Raw genomic sequence first — 23,471 nt, forward strand, 5'->3', positions numbered from 1 at the left:
AACTGTTGCTTGTTCCGACATATGTCTCCATTATTAATCTATCCGTTGTGTTCAAGTGTCACAATATGAAGTTGGGTCCCGGCTGCTGGGCAGATCTGGTTTTATCTAGATTCCAATGCTACTGTCATACTGCAGTCTTCAGGCCTATATTATAACAAAATTGTAAATACATGTTTTGTGCTATTTAAAAGGTGAAACAGGAATGCAGAAATACAAGCTACCCTTCACAAAAAGAGAGAAAGAAAAACCGCCTTAAACCATAACACTCACATTGAGAATATTGTCATTTTTTCCCCGAGGCAGAAAGTCTGTGCTTCATCCCCAACACTCGCATTATATTCTCCCTCTCCCCCAGAAACACCAACTCCACCGTGCCGTCTTTCTGTAGCCAGCGGACATTTTGCCAAGTAAAGCTGGAAGGGGGAAATTAAGTTTCATCTCAGAAAGTGTTCTGTTATGCAAACCTACTTGATAGTAAGAATAATTGAGGCGCCGACTGATCTGAGACAGAGAGCCGCGGTTTGTTTGGAACGTTAACTAGGATGCAGTTGACATTCCAGACTTCATTAAGCTGCTTTAAATCAGTCGAGGAGAAAAAAAAAGAGAGAGATTACACTTTTATGAAATTCAGACACAAACAAATGTTCCACCTCGTATTCATCATCGCTCCAACCCCCTCTGGTTACACTTAACATTGAATGACTGTCTCACGCCTCTCATTGGTCAAATGTTTTCCATACATCTATACTACTAATGCATCACTTGTCAAAACGTCACAGCTTTACATTTTTCCAAACAAAATTTCCCCTTGCTGAGAGTTCATTCTTTCTATGTCAACTGCAGTAAATGACTCTTTCATGCTAAACCTCGTTTTGATGAAACCCATGAGTAGTCTAAGCTATCATAAAAAACGCAGGTTATCAATGTTAAACCTCCGTGTTGCTACGAAGCTTTGGATTTTGACCTGAAGGTACAAAACAGCAGAGAGCTGGTAGACAAAGAAAAAGCATGTCTTGCACCACCTGAGGGAAATATAAAAGGTTAATTCTGGCAAGCCTATTTCCAATCCCAGAATAGAACAGGGTGCATAAATGATTATCTACTGCTGGTTTCTGATTGGATTAATCCACATCGGGGTTATCTCAGAGCAAAAAACAATGTCTCTTTCTCGTATTCCTACTGTATGTTTTTATTCTAATTGAGACGGGGCCTAAAGGGGAAACCGAGAGAAAAGGCAGAGAGGGGGAGAGATCAGGAGGAGGACAGCCTCAAGTCAGCTCCAGCAGAGATGGGCCTTGCTGACCTAGATCCAGGCTGAGTGGGGATGATATTAACCAAGCAATTAAGGGAGATGACAGCCGTCAGGCAGGGTCAGACTGACAGGGACAGCAGTCTGTCTCCATCCCTCTTCAGTGTGCTCCCTCTCTGTTTCGCTCCGCCCTGTAATGGCTATTGATTTTTCACAACCAAAACAAAGAGGCGCTCTCAGTCCAGAAGTGGCTGAATTGGTAAAGAGATCAAAAGAAAAAAAAAGTGCTTAAAAAGGAAGGAGGAAGTGCAGATGGGATGGGTGCAATGTGAGGGGGAGGGGGCCGAGGCTCACAGGTTGGTGACCCTGTCAGCTCTTTGCTTGGATGTGCTGAAATCACTCCAGGCATGTCAGAAAACTTCATTCCCCAGAGATGATATGGAAGCGAAACTTCTAGCACAAAAACTTGTTATAAAAATATATCATATTTTGGGGTAAAGTTAGGCAAACGAAACTTCTGGTGTGACGAGGATGGAGGCTGGACATGCAAGTTAATTTACTCCAGAAAGATTGAGGGTAAATTAAGAGGTTAAGGAGTAGACTTTAGCAGACTTTTCAAACGATATATATATTAACATTTCAACAACAAGTTGTGGGAAATCTCAGTTTAGACTAGAAACCCCATTTGACTGGACTTGCAGTCACACTCAGGACATCAAGTATCTAAAAGTCTACTACTGCTAAAAAAAAAAAAGATGAAGGCAAGGAGGGACATCAGCCAATGAGTTTTTCTGCACAGGTGTGAGGAAACTTATTGCCGAACCGATCATCGAACGAAAATAGAGAACGACATATGTGCAGCAACAATCCCAGAGAAAACAAGATTATGGAAAATCTCATAAAAACATATTACAGTAAGGCGGCATTAAAGTACCTCACATCCATCTCAGATTACCGTCAATTACAGGAGACAGCGCCACTTAAATCACGGGCGCGTACAGCTGTCACGGAGCAGCGTGCGGCATGCGTCGCTCCATCCCAGCATGCTTTGCTCCGGGGCGTGCGACTCAGTCGCGTTGTGCTCGACAGGTCTGCTTTAATCTGTTCTCAGCGGGCGGGTGTAAGTTTGTCAAAAAGCAAGAGAGGTAGACATACAGAAAGAACCGGAATCTAACACACAAACAGCTGTGTGGCACATAAGTGACATGATGAGATGAAATGGCAGAGAGAGAGGTTTGTGGCAGACTCCAGCGAATGCATACTGAGTGCTTTCAAATTCCGCAGTGTGGAATCAATACATTAAATACAAATGTGTAGGTGGCATCCTACACATTTCTTTCATCAGCCTGACCACACAAGGTCAGCCTCTATGGAAGAGGGCTTCTTTTTAAACACCTGCTCACACTGCAGACAACACGGCTAGCTGCGCACTCGCTGCACTGTTTTCCTGCTCGGGTTTTCAAGGCTATACAATGTTGAGCTTTTTTTTTTTTTTTTTATCAACACGAATTTCACGAAAATCAATTTTACACGCAGCACTTTCATTTTTTTTAAGTTTTCAACTTGGAGGGGGAAAATAAACTGTCAGCAGCTAGGCTGATGTGAGTTTGGATTATTTCAGTAAGCAGAGGGTGTTAAAAGTTGATTTGTTTTTGCCTGAGCGATATGCGAGAACTTTGGAAGGCGCTTTTGGGGGCAGAGCTAAAACACATATGGTGCAGGAATGCACATTTACAAGTATGGGGTAACCTCTGCTGAGCCCCTAAAGGATTGCCTTGACATCTGCACTACACATGTGTCCCACTCGTTAAAAGACGAGGATCCTTTTTATAGTCTTACATGTGCAGCAAATGCACAACCTGCAGATCACGAGGTGCGATTACGGACTATATCCTTAAGGCCAGATAGAAGCTGAAGAGTCTATATTTTCAGGGGCCCGACGAAATGCATAACTGCAAATGACCTGCAGCACGTCAGTAATCTGGCGACTACTTAATGTCTGCATTAGCTCTCACCTCTGCTGAAAGACTTCAGCAATAACCATACAGATAAATGACAGCAGCCTCTCAAGCTCCTGTTTAAGTGTAAAATGCCGTTTTATTTACCTTGGCACCGTGGCCACGCTTGTGAACAGCAGTGGAAAACGCCATAAAACATCTGAGGCGTCCCCTACAGTTGTAGGGATGGAGATATGTGCCGTAATGGGTTGCACTCTGCAGATGGCCATTAGGGCTTATGTCAACATTAGGGAGATGTCCAAATAAAAATTTGGCAGATGATACTGACAATTAATTACGAGTACATTTTCGTGCAGACCCATTGACCACGATTGATAAGAAGGTGTATCCGAGTCCTTTGATAAGAGTCCCTGTTGGGAAATGAATTTCAGCCGGGAGCATTTGGTCCTCACCGAGCGGCGGTGTAATTAAGGTTAAAAGGGAGTTTTCATGCCAGGCATGGAAATTGCTTCCTTTCAAAATGTATCTCTGTCAATCTGAGACGGGGCTTTTCACTCCGTCGGTGTGTTCTTAAACCGCTTCTGGACAGGAAGCCGCTGCACAGTGCAACAGCTCGACCCACAAGGCAAAAAAAAAAGAGAGCAAGTGAATTATTAAATGTTTTCCTTTTGCCCATTAGAAGCAGCGCGAGTCAGCTGAAAAAATGTTAAATGTCCAGCGAGGAACAAACAGCGGTACGTTTTGTTTTTTTAATCTGAATCTCGGATATTGCAGAATAGAGCGTGTAAGCTGTGTTTTATATGTGCATGGTGTCAGCATCACTGTGGAGGTTATAGTATAATAAAACAATTGGTTATTGGCCAGGAAACACAAGCTTATTGCCTTTTTTTATTCTTAACAGTAGCTGTAGAGTATGAGAAGGTAATATAATACAGTATAATGTTCTGCAGAGATGAAATTACCTTTAACACTGCTCCTGAAGCACACGCTGTTATACATCCATGCTCAAGTCAAGACATTAACTGAACTAATATACCTCATTTGATGTGATAACTACTGCATCTTACAATAGTGTGGCAACTAATGACACACACTAAGCTGTGATGTGTGGTTCACGCCATAACGCCTCTGCACCGGCAGATAGCTAGCATAAAAATCAATACGGCATCACTTGCATGGAGGCCGAGCACAAGAGGGGTCTTAAATAAGACAGCCGACATGACGGACGCACTGTGCGCCCTGATAATGGTAAACGCCTGCTGCTTGGTATCGTCGAGGCGCAGGACATCTTCACCAAAGGCGAAGCAAACAGAGGGCTCAGTCAAACCATGGCTGACAGGATTGTGCGGATGAATAGAGGGACGGACGGACAGCTGTTGATGCTGAACACTTTGCAGCTTTCTCTTTGCGATGCGTCACCGCGTTCGACTTACATTCCTCGGCTGAATTGCCTATTTAAAGAGGGAACAAAAAGAAGATGTTTCGAAGAGGCTTTTTCAATAAACGAAAACAAGCTGGTAAAGCTTGTTTTTGTTTAGATTTTTATTGCAGGTGTGTTTTTGTAAAGCCTGGTATATCTTCAGCTCATGCTTCTATCAATAAATTGCAGCTGCTAGTCATAAAATCAATGAGATGCATGTTTTTTTTATTTTTTAGATGGTTGTCTGTAGTTCAAAGTCACTGCTGCTCATCCCTACACTACTGAGAGAGGTTGTTTTTACTTCAGTTTAATCCAAAGTTTAAAAAAAGGTCTAAAAACACAAAAGTACGTTTCAGTGGAAGGCCAGGTGACATTTTCAGACTAGTTCAAAATAGTGGATTTTTTGGATAGCTTATAATGACGCTATTCAATTTACAAACAACGTGCCGTTTGAAATACTACACAAACAAGCTCATTAAACGGGTTATTTAAGACATCACTGTGAGCATATATGATGGAGACAATGTGGAGCCAAAGCAGGAAGCGGCAAATCTTTTAAACTGCAGAGACGAGAAGTTTCATCTTCCGAGCAAAACGGGATCCGACAGTTCGGCTTAAATGACTTGAAACGTAGGAGTATCGCCCTTATTCCACTCCTCTGCTCTTTAGCGAGGCCACTTCCCCTACTCCCTTATGATGCCTTTACGCTGTGCGGTTCCCGGCAGCATTTTAAGGAAAAAGAGGCAAAACTGATCGCACAGCTCAAAGTGCCAGCGTGCCCCGTTCACAGATATTAGCCTCAATGGCCTGGATAAGATGCCATGCTAAAACCCCCATGCTGTGTTTTATGTGTGTGTGTGTGTGTGTGTGTGTGTGTGTGTGTGTGTGTGTGTGTCAGCCTCTTAGGATTCCATGCCCCTTTAACCACGGGCCGACCCCCTGCGGTGCCTTACGTCTTAATCACCCCGGGGGCGAGCGGGAGACAATGCCTGGCTGTATATGTGACAAGAATATAAGCGGGTCCGCGTGACAGCGCGAGCCGCGGCCTGTGTTTATGCATGTGTATTTATGTTCCGCCTCCGTTACGGTCTGGTGGCGGAATGTGAATGGGATCCCCCCCCGTGTGCCCGACAGGGAAAGGAGGACGCCATATTTATCACGAAGGCGGTGGCTGTGCGCTGTGAGGGTCGTCTCGTGAATTGGCAGCTGTGGGAGGCTTGTGAAAAAGCGTGACCTCGCTCCGTGCGCTCCCTTCCCTCCTGCACACCTGATTGCTCTCAGCAACAAAAGGCAATATCAGACATGCACCTCGTGGCGGCCGGTTTACAGGTCACGTCATTAGTGACATCACCTTTCTGCTTAGAACACACTTTTACCCAGAACTACCTCCATCATTTTCTGTCTCTACAGCTAAATGCTTTACTGCGCCGTGTCCAGATAAAGGCCCCTCTCCAGGCTGTTTCCCCTTTGTCAGCAGGTGAAAACTCTTCTAGTCTTAATAATGATCCTCAAGCAGACTCAAAGTCAGGGTTTTACATTACATTCTGCTGGATCTAATTATGCTGAAAAATGCATTTTGACATTGTTATCTCCTCTCAGCAGGACCTTCCATTAGCTGGAGGCATATGTGTGCATAAGCACAACCTAAATTGATGCATTATTGTATTATTTTTTCAAGATGACTAATGCAGTCTTGAGATACAAAATAATACATATGAATTCCATGCTATTGAATATTAGTTATTGAAGTTTCCTAATTACCAATTACAGCTTGGGCTAATGGATTGTGAAAGATGGAGGGTGTAAGGTAAGCTAAATCCAATACTATGAACTATGTTGACCCCATATGGTGGCATGGTGAAGGGAAGTGTTGCAGCTTTTTCCAATAAGAGACTTTGCGTTTTTCTTTGTTTGTTTGATATAATTGAAACCAGAATATCTTTTGGATTTTGGACTGTCGGTTGCACAAAACGACATTTGAAAATGTCACTTTGGACTCTGGGAAACTGTAAACAACTTTTTCCACTATTTGTTTTACATTTTTAAACCAAACAATGGATACATTTATGAAAAAATACAAATCATCCGCAGATGAATCAGTAATGAAACTAATCATTACTTGCAGCTCCGTGCCTAGTGGCCAGATACGAGAATCAAAGGGATTCTTGAACTTGATAGTTTGACAAAACAATCTAAAACCAAAGACCTCTTACGATAGCTTTCGACAGCATCGCATGCGCTTCATCAGCAAAAGGCCAAATGAACGGCCAGATTTATTTTATAAAAGTAAAATAAATCTTGTTGGTATCCATGGTTCTCACAGTTCCCCAGTTATAGTTATCAAAAGATAAGATGCACCATTATGTTGGTTTCATCTAGTCTTGGTTGGCACATGGCATGCCAGCCTTGCACACTGTTCCAGAGCGCGCTCCCAAACAGGTGCTCAACATAATGAGTACAGACAGAAGAATGAGACGAGCGTAGCACATATAAAATTAATAATAAAGTAGTAAAAATTTAATGCGCAGCCCAAAGTCAAAGTCAGTCCCGTGGACCAACGCAAAAGTGGAACTTCTTGTTCAGCTCCAAAAAAAATAAAAAGAAGGGGGTGACCACTCGGTTTTATTGGCATTCACTGACAAGAAGGAGTCACGACACACGCCTCACCATAATTCACTGCACTGCTCAACAGGAGAGATGAAGCTTTCTCCCTCATTACAGGCTACAGAGTCCCCTCCGGTCTTTTATTCACCGCCACCCGTCCCCAAAACCGTCTCCACAGCTAGTGCAGCAGGTAGGCTGCCGGCTGATGGCCCCTCCGTCTGAGCGGCTCTGCGTGCTACCAGGAGACCGGTTTTCCTCCACGCAGAAGCTTGTCATCTATCATTACTCGAGGCGGCCTTGAGAATGATTCCTGCAGACAGCTCCGGCTTACCGTCTAGGGGCCCAACGTAAACAGCCCACTGCCGGGCAAACAAGGTCGATGATGACCATTACTTCCCAAGGTATGTGGTAAAAAACAAATGTATTGTGTTGTGTTCCAGCGTAAATTCAGGAGGCAGGCGGTGGGGGGCATTTGGATCATTTGAATTTTGAAATGTTTCTACACCAAAAGAAAACGATTCTTTATTCTTGTTCTCACACTGCTGTGATGATTCAGGGCACAGTCACACCACCAGGGATGTCTGGAGTGGTTTAAACAATCACTGGATCACTCAGTTATTTTTTGTCAAAATGAGAACAGCAGCATTCAAACTTGCCTCTGCCACAAACAACGACAACCAAGGCAGCCTGAAAATGCAAGCCTGTGTCCTATTCCAAGTAAAATGCGGAGTTAGAACAAACACACCAACTAATGGAAAAAAAACAAAAAAACACTGAGCTTTATGGGTATTCGGAGACGGATGGAGACACCTTACAGCCGGCGGTGGTAACCGCTAACCATAAAATATTCCCACAGACATTTTAGATTAGCGAGTAGACGGGTTGAATCAAATACTGGACCTTAAATGTTTAAACACCTTTCTTGTGGTGTTCGCTGCAAACAAAAACTAATTCTGAGACAGTACATGCTGTAGTCACTTTGTTTTAAATCAGCTGAAACTCTCCATGATGGCTTCATTATAACACAGAGCAGCATTTCAAAGCCAAAACAAACTTTAGAACCTGTCATTTTATGCCGCATAGAGCATTTGAGTTGCAAACTGTGGGGATTTGTAGTTTTGTTTCTGTTGGGGTGGGATTAGTTTGTGGATACAAAACTAATCCCAGCGCAACAGAAACACAAATACTCAGTACTAGCGAGTCACGAGTAGGAGTACGCTCAAAGAATTAGTTCGTACGAAGCGTGCTTCGGGGGCAAAAGGGATTATGGCTGTTCCGGACGACCGCACTCAAAAGTCGGGATCAAAAAAGCTTTGCGGTGATTGAAAGCGACAACTCGCGATAATCACTTAAATGTGGGGATAACGGCGAAAGATGTTCGACCATCTGACAGGCACTTCGGTCTTACAGTTTGTCTTTTCTAGGATGTCGAGATCCACGAACGTATTTGATTGGATGTCTGTAAGCCAAGCACAGTGTTCCACGTCATCTGGAGTGGACTGCAGTGAGGCACTTTGTGATCTATTCATCCCATTGTTAAAAGTACAAGATTTTGTGTTTAAACTGTTTAAATAACTCTTTATATAACACATAATGGTATTTCGATACATATTTTGATTTCTAACGAATTCATGAATGCATTTTGAGCAGAAATGTGTTGTTTGTGTTTGTGCACCAGGTTGTTTCTACCTCAGCTGCACAAAACCCAATTGTGTTCAAAGGCCTGGTGTTGTGCTGAAGTGGTCCTCATCAACTCGTGTACTTCTAGAATTTTCTGTTTACCACAAGAACGTGCACTTGAACCAGCAAAGTGGTGACGACCAGTGGTAAACAATTCTGGGTTTATGTGGTATTTTACTCTGCAGAATCACACGGAATGTAACCACGATGGTTTAGACTTCACAACACGAGCCACACGTGTGATTGCAAGATGAGACTTTCAAAATGTATTCAGCACCACCGTTTGATTTGGCAAACTGTGAAAGCTGAACGCAGCAGCACGGACCACCGCAGCTTTGGACCGCTTAGGCAAAGGAATGCTTTTACACCTGAAGCCCCCCAGTGAGGGTTGAACCCCGGCAAAGAGCGCACATAATGAGTCCTGCTCATCAGTGATGCACTGACCCCGGACGGACGGACGGACGGACACACACACACACACACACACACACACACACACACACACACACACACACACACACACACACACACACACACACACACACACACACACACACACACACACACACACACACACACACACACACACACACACACACACACACACACACACACACACACACACACACACACACACACACACACACGGCGCCCAAGGCTGGTCACCTCGCTCAGGGATCAAAAGGCAGTATGTCGTTCTAATCTGTCCTCGCAGCGGGCAACCCCATTAATTCAATTCCATTTCATCAGCGGTGAGCGGACCACCAGAGGGGTCTGTACATTCCTGGGGTCCTGCGGTCCGGGAGTAATCCCATCTCCCAATGACCCGGGATCAGACTCTAACCCCATAATTGCTCGGAGACCGATTCGGTTTTGCACGCCGACAGAATTGCGAGGTCTTTGCGCGGAGGAGAAACGAAGACCGACATAGCTCATTTTCTGAACACGGCGGGGGAAGTCAAGCAGAATTAATGACGCCATATATCAAATAATTCCAGACTATCAACCCCCCACTAAACCAGGCCAACGCCACAGAACATGGACACTTACGCACAAATAAGCTGCGTCAAAAGGATCAAGTACTGCACGGTGAGACTGGAGGAGTGGAATTTGTGTGTAGAATTTATTATTCATTTGATAAAACACAATAAAAATGACAATAGTCCAAAGCAGTTTCTATGGTGAACACTAAAATGGTGCGGCAGAATAGGACTGACTCATATATTATTGTGCTTCTGTGTCACACTGTGTGGCTTGCCTGTGGCATAATAAAATGTTTATTGGGACATAAGATAATGAGCTTTTCATATCTTACCGTACCTTTGGTCTCTGGTGGATGGGGATGCTCATCACAGACAAATTAGATCTTTTGAGTATTGCCGTCTACACCTGCAGAAACAATTACAGTTGGTGAATTAGGTGAAGCTTCAGAACCCAAATGAAAACATCTATAAATCTGGGCCTAATGTTATTGTGTTTGCCATCTGTTGAGGAGAACAAAAAAACAAAAAAATCAGGCATCCTTCACTCAAACGAGAATGACAAAATAGCAAGCCGTTCAAGTGTGGAACAATCTGCATCAAGAGATTTATTAGTGTAATCTTTTGCTCCGTCGAGACAATCGCTACCGCGCGGAGCCCGTCATTATCCCTCCAACTGTCCTGAGAGAACATGAGAGGTCAGCGACGGATAATTAGGCAACAGGAAAGGTCACACTGAAGGCATATGGTTGCAGTTGGGAAAGCTCCCCGGGATTGTTGGCAAATGAATGCCTGATTGAAAATAAAAAAATTACTACAATTATATGCAAAACTGAAGGCTCTGCTGCTTTTTAAGATGACGACAAAGGAGAGGGTTCGCATGGGAGATGACACTTCAAAGGCCCTCATTGTCGACCGCAACAACGGCACTGGTGTTCGTTACAACAACAACAAAAAAAGAAGAAGAAAAAAAAAACGCAATCATCCGACTCCTCCGCGGCAGCAGCCTTTGGAAGTCACCACATCTCGCTCTGAGTGCGTCTGAGTATGAAAGAGCCTTGTTTGGAATCAGTGTACAAGGACATTTCTTTCTGTTGAAACAAGTGAAAAAGAAACCTGGCAGACACCCTTGATGACTTTGAATTATGACTTCATCACTGTAAATGAAAGAAATTAAGATCAATGTGGCAAAACAAAGGACAGAATCTTTAGTCTGAATCATTTTGATCTATTTTTTCTCATACCAATGTACCAAAATGATGACATTTTCCCTGCAGATACAAAAAAAAAACAGTGGAAACATCAAGTTCAGGTAGAATCCCCTTCACGATCAAAGAGCAAGTAGCTTTATTTTCTAGACTCGTACAAACAGAAACCCATCAGAGATCAGGTAGAGATACAACTTTCCTCTCTACAGCAGTCTCCATTAACCAGAATGCAATGCAACCACGTTGAATGTTAAAGGCTGTGAATTGCTCTCGCTCTGCCTTTAACGGGGGGGGGGGGGGGGGGGGGGAAGTCATTCTGGGAAATGTAGGCAACTTCTCAGGGGGAGTCAATTAGAGCCACTTCATTAGAATGAAAAAGAAAGTCTGTTACAATTTGATGAGATGCAACAGTCTGAGAGAACAGAGTGCTGCAGGGATGACGTGTATTTTGTATTTAGCCTCACACTGGTTCCCGTCGCGAAAAGCCAATGGGATTTCTTTTCCATTGAAATTTGCATTATTGCAGAAAATAAGACCTGTGGCCAAACACGAGTTTGAGTTACTTACACGTTTTGTTCGGCAAGATCATTTTCACAAAAGAATTTTTAAGCGTGAACGCAAAGTAAAAAGCTAACGTTGAGCTATGAACGACCTGCACCGCGGTCACATGACAAGAATATACACGAGTCGGCGTGATGACGTGTTGTAGTTGCATTTAGCCACTTGTTAGCGGCCGCCTTTTTTGAGACGCGTAAAAGCTTCAAAATTCACGAGAGGGATATTAACTGACAGTTTATATCGTAGAACAAAACGGTGTTATCTCTTAAGCTTGTAACCACGGACCATATTTTAGGCATCTAACCAAAAACACATTCAAAAAATCCATTGACTTGAAGACGAAGGAACCGGAGGTGCAAAAATGTTAAGTCATTTCCAGGTATTAGGACTCTGCAGCTCTCAATCCAAGCATGGCATTTTTTGGTCTTCTCAAACTCCCATGTTTTAGTGTATGAAAAACTTAAGAGTCTTTGAGCAAGGCACTAACAGGCTGTGATTATGCTGGGCAGTTACAGGCATTCCATCGGTGTTTGACGTTTTTATGATGAGCAGGAATATTTCTTTGCTCTCAGGGCCTTATCCTTACAGCATGCAGCCAAAAATGATTTTAGAAAAGTCGGAATATCCGCTCTCCTTCAAAATAATAGACTAGATAGACAGACAGTTCTCCGGATGGGCTGCAGAGGAGCGCCATATGTCTGAGGCAAAGTAGACGGGGAAACGCTATCGAATGCTCATTCATCATGTTTTGCTGACTCCACTTCCTAAGTCACACACATCCCGTCCGACTTAATAGTCTGTAGAACATGATTTTCTGCATTTTGTCTTTTGAAAAGGTGAAAAATAGCCATGTTTTGTATTCCTAAGAAAAAAAATTTGATTTCCATTGTGATGATTGTGCAAGAATGGAAACAGCTAGCCTGCCAAATGTTCCTCCAGAGGATGATAAAAGACAGTAGCCTGCTGATATGAAACCAATTCTTTCCACCATCAGTTTATGGAGCTAAAAAGCGGCTGCTGTAGCACGGAGAGTGATTCTAACAAAATAAAAATATTCTGACATATGGTTGTTTATGTGCCGCTGCTAGAAATAATACTAAGTGAAATCTCATTCACAGTTTAGTGTCCAACTGTGCATGTATTGGAAATATGTAAAGAAGTTATGAATATTACTCTAAAATACATTTAACCTCTCTTTATAATAAGACAAAGTATGATCATAATTAAAACTTCAAAAACACTTGTAATACAACCTCTAATGACACAGTACTCTGTATAAATGCACAGTAGAGCATGGGTTTGATGTAGAAGTAATATTCAAATACTGTGAGACCAGTTGTAACACTGAGCTAAAACACAGTTCGGAGCCGTGATGTAAACAAAACCTGAAATGTCTCGTTCTTTTACTAGAAAATGAGTTGAAACCCCGGAGGAAATACGTTTACTTTGCCATGAAATTAGAGATGTTTTCCATTAACTCCACACAAAGTAAAATCATTAACTACCTCATTGACTTCTCCCTATAGATTTATATTTTGTCTCCTCTTCCTCTAATTAACAACTTGCATATCCGTAATGAAAACCATGCAGATCGAGTCCAAAAAGTCACGACTGAAAGATACTTAAAATGAGAAACTGCCGCAGTAAATGACAAGCCACCGATAAAGACTTCATAATAAGTGACGGATAACGCCTAAAATTGAAAAATCTTTTTTCAGGTCATCGATAAATGCGAAACAATGAAACTTGGTGAAATCATTTTGGGCTTTGCTACGGCATTAACACATTATCAAAGAAAAAAAAAGTTCTCCCATGGCAATTATTGTAAACTTGTCAAATTGAACCGCAGCAATAAATCATCTATGTAATTATCGATTGATTGAAGGAGCTATCTAAGTGTGAAAAACACTTGGAAGCGTAATACATCAACTTTAATGGCGTTTCTTAATCAGAATGCTCGGCAATCAGCGGAGACCAATTAGGGCCTGAGAGATAGAGGCCCGCCATTAATAATCAAACCGGTCTGCTCTCACATTGCCTCTATTCTCGGAAGGCTGCCGGAGCCGTGTTTAGTCGGTCTAATGATTTTTGGGGTGAAAGTATTGTCTTATAATTCAAGATTTGGTGTGCGACCAGAAAAACAAAGCTCGGGGTCCCAACACTGCGAGTTTTGAGCAGCTCGGTGTCAGCCAGACGGCCAAATGACTGGTGTCACTGCAGTTTAAAAGATTTCTCTCATAAAAATCAAAAGGCTTCTTTTCCAAGCGCCAAAGAATTCATGTCCGGAGAGAGGGAAGGGATAGGCCTGTCTTGCAAATGCTGGGAAACAGAAAAGTCGGCTTGGGAAAAGCACAGATTACACAGAGGCCCCCACAGGCATGGAGCGCTGACAAAAGATATCTTTACAATGCCACCTTCGGCCGCCCTCCTTATTAACATTATGGTCACTTTTATCGCGGCCAAATGTCTGTGCGACTCTGAACACAAGAAAGCGCCAAACTGCAACACATAAAATATACGAGCTGCACCGAGACCGAGAAACATTGCCCTTCATGTCCGTCCAAGCAGGAGTTTACTTCCCTCTGATTCTTCACTCTTCATTTCCTTGGCTGCAGTTATGAGCGCCAATCGGCTGACTTTCAAGTCCACTCCAATGAACCGTGAGGATGTCAAGAGAGGTTAAGTAACTAGGTTTTTTATGTGAGCGGAGGCAGTAGTACGAGTCCCTGCGACTGCTATTCTGTATTTTTTAACCCCCATTTTCTAGGGCTGCCCCCTCTTAGTCCATTAGTCGACTAACTGGTGCTTTTGGCTTTAATCGACCAAGATTTCGAGGGTTGATCAGTCGATTTCTTTATGCATTTTCATGCTGAATTACTTATTTCCAAGAAGCTTACGAACCCTTGATTGTGGAGTTTTTGTGTGATTCTTTGTGGAGAAACTCAGTCGATTAAATCAACTAATCTTAATCACACGAGTGTCAGCTGACTATGACACTGTTTGTGGGTGGACATCCTTTCTATTCACAAACACCATTAGTCCTATTTTCATATTTCGGTGACCCATTGACATCCAGTTTAAGTGACAACATGCAATTTCTCACCATTCACGGTGCATCATTGGCAACAGCTGGGAGGAAACAGTCTGCAAATAAAAACAGCCTGTTTCCATTCTAATTCATCGCCAGGCGTCACGCAGTAATTATTTAATACAATTAATGACCCTGGTCATTGTGCTGCAGGTATTTATACAGGGAAGGTCCACTGCCAACATGAATTAATCAACGCCGGAGCACATGCATCACAGCATTAGGTGGTTGGGATGGGGCCAATATTTTATAAGCTGTTCCAGTCCTTGGAAGAATACGTTCAGGCTAACTGGTCGTAAATAGGATGCTAATACAGATGCACATCACACCTCCTGCAAACACATGATTTATGTATCCTCTTAACTCAAAAGCCACCTTTCAACTTGCACTGCTGGAGTATGCAAATCAGACATGGCTGTGAGTCGCCGTTATGTATACTTCCATTAAATGTGAACGATTTACATATTCCTTCCTTGCTGCAGAGAACTGGGTTACAGTTGCAGAATGAGCAGTTCTCTTGAAAACAGAGGGTAAAGAAGCAGTGATATTACTGGATGCAGGCACACAGAAACCTGCCGGCTCTGGTTGTTCTCATAATGTATGACGGTCTTATAATGATTTCAGAAGATTACTGGGAAAGCCGGCTTGTTATCAAATATTTAATATGCTTTCTTTTCATGTAATATTAGGACTGATGACAAAATCAAGGTGATACCACTCCGCACTGATGCACATGAACTATAAACCGCTGTTATATAGCGGCCCCTCTCAAATGACAACAGCAAAGCAGTTTTATTGTAATTCCTTGTGGTTCTGGGAAGAACGGCAGGGGGAAATGAGTTCAAGTGACTTCAGTCACCGGTTGAATTTGTTTTCCTCTTGAAGTAATTTGAAGTCTGGTTTGCCTCAAGCGGACAGAGCTGGTTCGAGGATGACATTCCACCTCAAAACCTGCTCCAGCAGGCCCCTCTTTAAAGCTCCGCTTCTCCTCAAGGCAGATTCAATTATTCAATTATTCAATTTCATATAAATTATTACATAATACATCCATGTCCTTCTGAGGGACAATCCAGTCTCAAATAATAGCCTGGTATAGTCTGAATTTTTAACAGCACAGACATACCTAGAATAGATTTGACATTATATTATAGATGATGTTTATTCCAAAAGTAGAGATAAGATAGTAAAATATACCTTATTAAAATGACTAAGGTTCATAAAAGAGATGCCAGGGGAGCAGTGGCTGTCAGACAGCCGCAGAGCAGAAATACTCCTGTAGCCAGGCTTAATGGGAACCTGCATGAAAACAACAAAACAAGGCAGTAGTTGCGGCGGTGGTGACGAGCGACGAGATAGAACCGATTTTCACATGTCCACCTCCTTCCCATCCCTCCCCCGTCCATGGAGCAAACCTGCAGTGTCATCATATGGGGCTAACAGGCTTAACCTGCCCCCCACCGAGCCACAGACTGCAGGGGCCTCGAGACGAAGCCTCACACACCCGAGTCCAGACCAAATCCTCGCCCCCTGTGCCCAAACATGTCAAGTGAATTTAAAACCGTTTGGTGTTGGGTATTAAAATGATGTTAATGGATTCAACTTTTCTTCTCAGAAAGGCTATCTGTTTTTTGTTTTTTTCAGGAAACCAAATATTGCATGAAATGATAATGGGCTAAAGCTATGGGTACATTTGGAATCGGGTCTTTATCTGGTGAGTGTGGCCCTTGGTTTTGGCTCTTGGGCTCAGTTTGCTTCATCGGGGCCTCAGCATTTTGTCGGGCAGCGTAGCTTGGCTCTTCTTTCTGGAAAGCATAACTAATGGACCGCAAGCGAAAACACCACGACATGGGCTAATGAACGGCCCTCAACCAATGTGGCATGTATGCGCGCAGCGTAGTGCTGGAAAACATGGATGGATTAACAAAAGAGTATGCACTTCACACACTGGCCAGTATCTACTTTACTTTGCAGGGATAGGGTTTGTCTTGGAGCAAATGGATTGAAAAAGTAAGAGCTAATGCTTAAATAATATAATGGTACTTCATAAAAATAACCATATTTTACCATCTACAAACACACACAAATAGCTACGAGCTATTTTAAAATAATTCTGCAACTTCTGCATGAAATGTTATTGAAATGTCTCAGTTTCAGATTTAAAAAGCTTTATTTAAATGGCTGAAAATAACATTTGAAAGGGAGCTACCGACTCAAATCTCCATGGATGTAGGAGGTTCACAGTTTAGTGCATTCTGAGACCATTTGTGTCTCTGCACAGGGAAACTGCAGGCTTTTTAGAAATATGATACCAGCATCACTAGCCCTTCAGTGACTCTGTTAGAGGGCTACTGAAGAGACTGCCTTCATAGTTCACTGATCTCTAAAGAGCTTGGGAAGCACAGCGCTTGCTCGTAGCCTTTTGCCCCGTGTACATTAGCAAGTATACCGTGCTTGTGTAATAACCTCCGATGCTAAATATTCATCCACACATTCGAGCAAAGCCATCACTGACACCTAAGTGCAATAAGGGAAGCATAAAGGCTGCAGTGGGAATAGCAGAAGACTGATTCTGCAATGTCGGTAAAGATGAAAAATGTACACCAAGACCAAACTTAAGTTAATTATCTTTAGAAAAAGAGATTACGCCTCTCAGCAGTGAGGGGAAACTCCAGCTGTTACTTAGATTAGGATTTTTTCTCAAAAGCCAATTTAAAATTAGAAATCAGTAGAAATTGTAACTTTACAGTCACAAATTATTTACAGGTGTCACTTGAGGTGTTAAGGCATCGGGCCTCAATCTGCTTCGTTATATTATATCCTCCTCCTTTCACTGAAAACTCCTTCATCATCTTGGTATCAAAGCTGCACACGAGTCAACCAACTCTAAACATATCAAGCAACTCTTTTGCTGTCAAACGTGTTACTTTTGATACGCTTTTAAACACGGCCGGGACATCGCGAAACCCACCATGATCGACGAGACACCGGATCATTTTAAATGACCGAGTTAAGCTGAGCTTGCTTCGGTGCCTCTTCAGAGCAATTAACTCGACCGCGGACTGTCGTCTCCAACAGGTAAAGATAATCAGATGTAGGCCCTGCTCTCCTTTAACTGCCGCTTTCGCCACTTCAGCATGACTACTTGAAAAGAAGAAAAAAAAAGGGAAAAGATTACACCGCCTTGATAAGCATGCTGAAGTCAGCTAGCTGTGTGCACCACTTATGTGGCTGTAGCAATACGCTCCATTTCTTATTGCACTGATTAATGGGGAAATTCAAATCACAGTTTCAAGTGGAATAAAAACAAGCACAGAACAACAAGTACATGTTGTGAAAAGATCAAAGTGACCACGGTGTGTCTAAGAACTGGGTTACCACCGTGCCGCCAAAGAACCATATGCGTCACAAAGGTTCCACCACCTTGACATTTTGTATATGCAGTTTCTGACCAAGCGTCAAACGAGAAGATTGATACCATTCTCAAGTCTGTACGATAAATATCAAGCTACTACCAGCAGCCGGTTAGCTTAGCATAAAGACTGAAAACAGGGAGGAAAAGCTCACCCGTCTCGCTCCAAGAGGTAACAAAATCCACCAACCAGTGGCTCGAAACTTACAATTTAACACATAGCATCTAGTTTGTTTAGGCTGTGCAAAAAACTAAATATAAAAAGATAGGTCAAAATCACACTTGTAATATATAACAATATAGCTGTTCTCGCTAGTATTACTAATGGCCTATTATTTCATCAACAATATGCTGCAGGTACTCCGACCCCTCCTTAGCGTTAGCTGCAATTAGCTTCATGTCTTTGTGCGAGGTGTAGTGCAACAACATCATGCACTCCAGCTTCAAGAGGCTCTCGCAGTATTCTCGTGGATTAAGGGCCATCTGAAAATCACAAACAAAAGAATTCTCCTTCTCCGATGTCTGCGAATGAAAATGTGAAACTGCCCAAAGCAACACAAAGTCAAATTCAATTTGTTTCCCTAAATTAGTAACATCTGCTGTTCTGGAAAAAAGTAATATAACACCCAGACCATTTTAATAATAAAATAATTTTCCCAATGTCATATTTTTGTCACCCGATTGTCATCAGCGTAATAGACTACCAGGATGTGATCACAACACTACAGCTCTTCAACTGCACTCATATTAAAAGGGATGCAAATGACTGCAGAATTATTTCCACATCCATTAAAATTTTTCCAACCAAAAACACAAAGAACAGCTTCCGAATGCCAGGTTCTCACAGTCAATTAAAATAGAGGCTGTGTGTGGAAGCTGTTCTTTGAAATCATGCATGTATGATCGTTATCTCTCCTGCTGCTCCCAACAAACAGTTTAGCCAGCTGACAAAGAAATGACAAAAAGAGCCCAACACGCTCAACAATGCATCTATGCACAGTCATTTCTGAATGGCCGCTGACCTCCGTCTTTGTGTTACAGTTAAACTAGACGCAGAATAACTGCGCACATGGGCTCAAAGTAGCCCATTTGGGCATTTTGATTACTAAAAATTGGGTGTTTAAAATGTGATTACAAAATAAAGGCGTTTTTAAACTTTGAGAGAATGGAGTTCATTGTCGAGCAAAGGCATGAAAACACACACACAATTGCTCTTCCTTTTCATTTCGATGGGGGCGGGTTGGTCCATGTTGGCCTTCTAATACCCACCGCTCCACCAGAATCAGCGTAATTGCCGGCAACAATCACACGTTAATATTTTCCCCTTGGAGAGCGGGTGCAGATAAACAAAAGCAGCATTTGTGCATTATTGAAAAAGGAGACAGTGGAAATAGCTCCATCTCATCCAGGCCCGCTGCCTTGCACCGGCAGATGCATCATTTATGTGTAGCTGCCTGTTGTTCCATGAGAAACACTGAGAAACCTGGCTTTCTGCAGCCATGTTTGTTGAAGAGCTTGGCACAACTTCTGTTCTCTGGACTCTTTTTAAACAGCAGTCCATCACCAGAGGCAAAAAAGCCACGGCTCACAACTTCATCCAAGTACGAGGATACACAGTTTTCTCCCGTCCTACCTTCTTTGCCTGTACTTACAGCCTGGCAGTTGCAGCAGGGCGATATGGAGAAAATCAAACGTCACGATATTTCTGACCAAATACCTCGATATCCATACTTGGGTTAACTACTGATGCTTTCAAAAAATATTTAAACAATGTTCTTTCGTATAAACAATCATCAGTAATGTGGACATAATGACTAACAGCAACAACATTAGTACATTATTTTACTGTAATGCTTCCTTTAAAACCAGGAAAAGACAACGAGGTCTAAAAGCCGATATCTTGTCTCATATCACAGTATCGATATAATATCCATATATATTGCCCCATTAAGACACACCAATCAAATTATGAACCCCTTACCCTGCAAAAGAGCTCGCCTATAAAAAAATAATAAACGGCCTTGAGCTACAGCATTGTAATTCTGCCGACCATAACAACAGGAGTCGTTTCTCGCTTGGCCTTTACTAATGGGATAAATGCCTCGAGGTAATTTCTGAATGAATTCCCCGGGCCAAAGCGGTTTCCCAGGCCAACCCCGAAGCACGCTGGACATAGAAGGATTATCCCTGATTGAGTTTATTGCAAAGAAGCTTTTGACAAACTGGAGGAAGAAAAAAAACAACACAATACTTCAAATGGAAGTGATGCTTTGCCCTGACAATGAGGCGGTGTAGCTTGACGCACACATACACCTCCGTACATTGCTGCTGCTCCACCTACAGTGAGTGGTTACTCTAAATATGCAGAGACAATTCTCTGTCAGACGGAGCAGATGAGCGATAAGGCCCCTGCTAAACGGCCCCGGCTCTCTGAGGCAAACGCATTGTCTTACCTCATCGAGTGCAGCGCTCCCTGCCTGTTCAGGAGGGACTAGGACTAAAGCCCTTAATCCCCCGCCTTGATTCACGACAGCCTGCTAGGTTTTCAAATGTCATCAGTGGGGAAGTGCGTCCTGCTCCTGCCCCACATGTTAATACAGAAACAACACTGGGGTATATCGGTTTAGGAAGAGGAACACATACAAGCCGGGCGGCTGTGTGCGTCTATTTATACACAAGCTGGTAACACGCTCATGCCGGGGCTTGTATAAAGCAGGCATCGGTGACGATTGACAGGTGTGTTGATGAGTACAAGAGTTGATACTGAATCATGCTAAATATGGACTACAGGTTGAAGGCGTTAATGAGTAGTACCCTACCAACGTCAAGTCTTTCATCAAATGCCTTCCCACCTGCCAGGAAATAAACAAAACACTGCTCGTCGTGGAAGAGTGGCAGCATTTCCAAACGGATTGGATTCATCTGTAACTTTCTGCACAGGAAGCGCTCAGTGTCCCTTGCAACCAGTGCTCTACTTCACAGCCATGGGTGCAGCCCTTCACTGGAACAGATGGGACTCGTGATGAGTAATGCTCTGTCGTCTGGAGGATGAGTCTCGCATGCTGCGGGCTACAAGTTATACACTGTACATCTGTAGAATATAAGAATAGGACTGTATGAATACACTTTGACACATTGCAGAGTGCAGCACAACTGGGACGCAATGAGAATTACTTTAAATCTATGGCGCGTGTGATATGAATGGAAGTGTTTATTTTGGGAAAGTATGCAACCATACATTCAAAGACGCAGTGTAAAGTGAAGCCACGTTACATTCATTACTATTAGTTTACCGCTTGCTTTATTTTGCACAATAGTTTTTTGATTATTAAATAATAAATGAGCATGCATTTGAAGTATTTTTCATTCTACATTACAAGAGATAATTTAAGATGCTTTTTTTAGAAATAAATATATTGTGCTGTCATCATCTCTTTGTCCTTTTAACTGACCACTACTTCACTCATTTCCTCAACGCTTCCAGCTTATCACAAGCTCGGAGACGAGAAGTTAGTTTTTTCTCTCTCGCAGGAGCGCTTGCGCACAACGTGATCGCCCTGCACACACACACACACACACACACACACACACTATTTGGTAGGCTATGGTCCTCAGCTAACGGGGTGACAGTTAAAACCACCGATCCTCCTCTCGTTCATTCATGATATGACATGTGCCCGTGCGGCGTCTTAACTCCTGGCAGACACAAAGCATGCACGTCGAAAATAATGCAGCGTACACAAAGTGCGCGTGGGGGACTGTCTCCGACTACGCCGCCTGAGCGCTTACCTCCCCGGCCGCTGGCTGCTCCTGTCCCCCCGGCGTCTGTCCTTGTTTCGCTTACGACGCTGCTTGTGTATGAATGCTGTCTTTATCCCGCAAAGACTGCCGTTGCATCGTACAGCAAAAAACAACAACAAATAAAAGCAACACCACTGTGCAGCGGCTGTGTGTTTTGCTGGTCGGTAAGCAGCCCGTCTGTGCGCCGCTCCGCACGTCACCAAGTGCGGTGGACAGGACTTGGCAGAGCGCGTCTCTCTCCGTGCTCCCTCTGCGCGGCAGCGGATCTGAGATGTGAGCGACTGCTCGGACGGGGGGCTGGCACACCGTGTGGCCACTTTTCCTCCCGATGCCGCTCCTCCCCTTTCACTTCGAGTTGTCCACACAAGCCCTACAGCGCCACCCACCAGCCACTGCGAGCAATTGCATGTTACCTGCAAGGGGGCTGCGTTTCCGCCACAGCGCCAGTGCGGAGAATAAAGTCCTGGGACCATTAGGGGCCACTGGGGGAGGTTTCATGCAGGTCGAGATGGGGTTACAGTTTAGTTTAATTCTCTAGATGTAGAATAAGAGTGTCATTTCTTAATATTAAAAGAAAACCATCCCCATAGGCTACATATATAGAGCTTAAATAAAAAGAAAGAAAGCACAAAAAGCTTTTCCGGAGTCACAATCTTACAGAAAGGCCCACTGACAGCGGTTGCTGTTCATTCTTGGTGCTGCAGTATCTACATCGCTGCTGCTTTCCCGTTGCTACCTGGTAGTTAAATGCTGGTAATTACATTCACTTTGCATCCTGGTTGTAAAGCAGCCCCTGATTAGATGGCTTGAATGGAAATCAACAGGGCTCTTTAAAGAACCTAAATTGTCCTTTGTGCTGTCCTAACTACTTTCCCTTGAACACAATGAGTAATGGGATGCGGTCAAGGGAAGGGATGAGATGAAGGAAGAGAGAAGATGTGTGTCCCAATACCCATGCTATCATACTATTAAGTATGCCTGAAAAATATTTAGTATTTATTACCAAAACACAGTATGTCATATACGGTTTGCAAAAAATATAATATGTCCTGCAGTATGCAAGCAGCTTTTCTGGCTGTTCTGACCCACAATCCAATAAACAAATGATACCTGAACAACAGGGTCAACGTTCAAGATGCAATGTGATGATGAAGTAGTGTGTGCCATTCAAATGCATGTCTGCATGCAACAGTACATACTTAGTAAAGGCAGCTGCAGTATCTACTAAGAGTAAAAAGTATAGTGAATGTCTTTTTCCCAATAGACATTTTGACATGTCAGAATACAGTGCTGCAGGGATGAGTCCTAAAACCCAGAAATGAATTAGCATTATTGCACTTCTAGTTCCCTCATCTCGATTAGGTGCCTGAAAAAACAGTTCTGTGGTAAACACGAGCTTAAGAAATTCTAATGGTTTGTTCTGCGATATAAGATGCGTTGGTAAATACCCCTTTCGTGAATTTGAAATGCTTCAAAAATCAAAGTGGTGCTCATTTATGAAGATTATCTTGCTGCA

General features: G+C 43.1%; 1 protein-coding gene across 1 annotated transcript in view; it reads right to left on the bottom strand.

The window, feature by feature from the left end:
* The window catches only part of klhl29 (kelch like family member 29), a 188,734-nt gene extending 166,528 nt beyond the window's left edge, over positions 1–22,206 (bottom strand). Inside the window, exons 1-2 of the mRNA XM_076084165.1 lie at positions 21,944–22,206; positions 10,232–10,300 (exon numbers count right to left, since the gene is read on the bottom strand). The gene's annotated coding sequence lies outside the window, so the exon portion shown is untranslated. The remainder of the gene's footprint in view (positions 1–10,231; positions 10,301–21,943) is intronic.
* Positions 22,207–23,471: the final 1,265 nt, after the last annotated feature.

This window comes from Anarhichas minor, unplaced genomic scaffold, assembly GCF_050575085.1.
Source record: "Anarhichas minor isolate MPS153535 unplaced genomic scaffold, ASM5057508v1 ptg000136l, whole genome shotgun sequence".
Taxonomy (NCBI): Eukaryota; Metazoa; Chordata; class Actinopteri; order Perciformes; family Anarhichadidae; genus Anarhichas; species Anarhichas minor.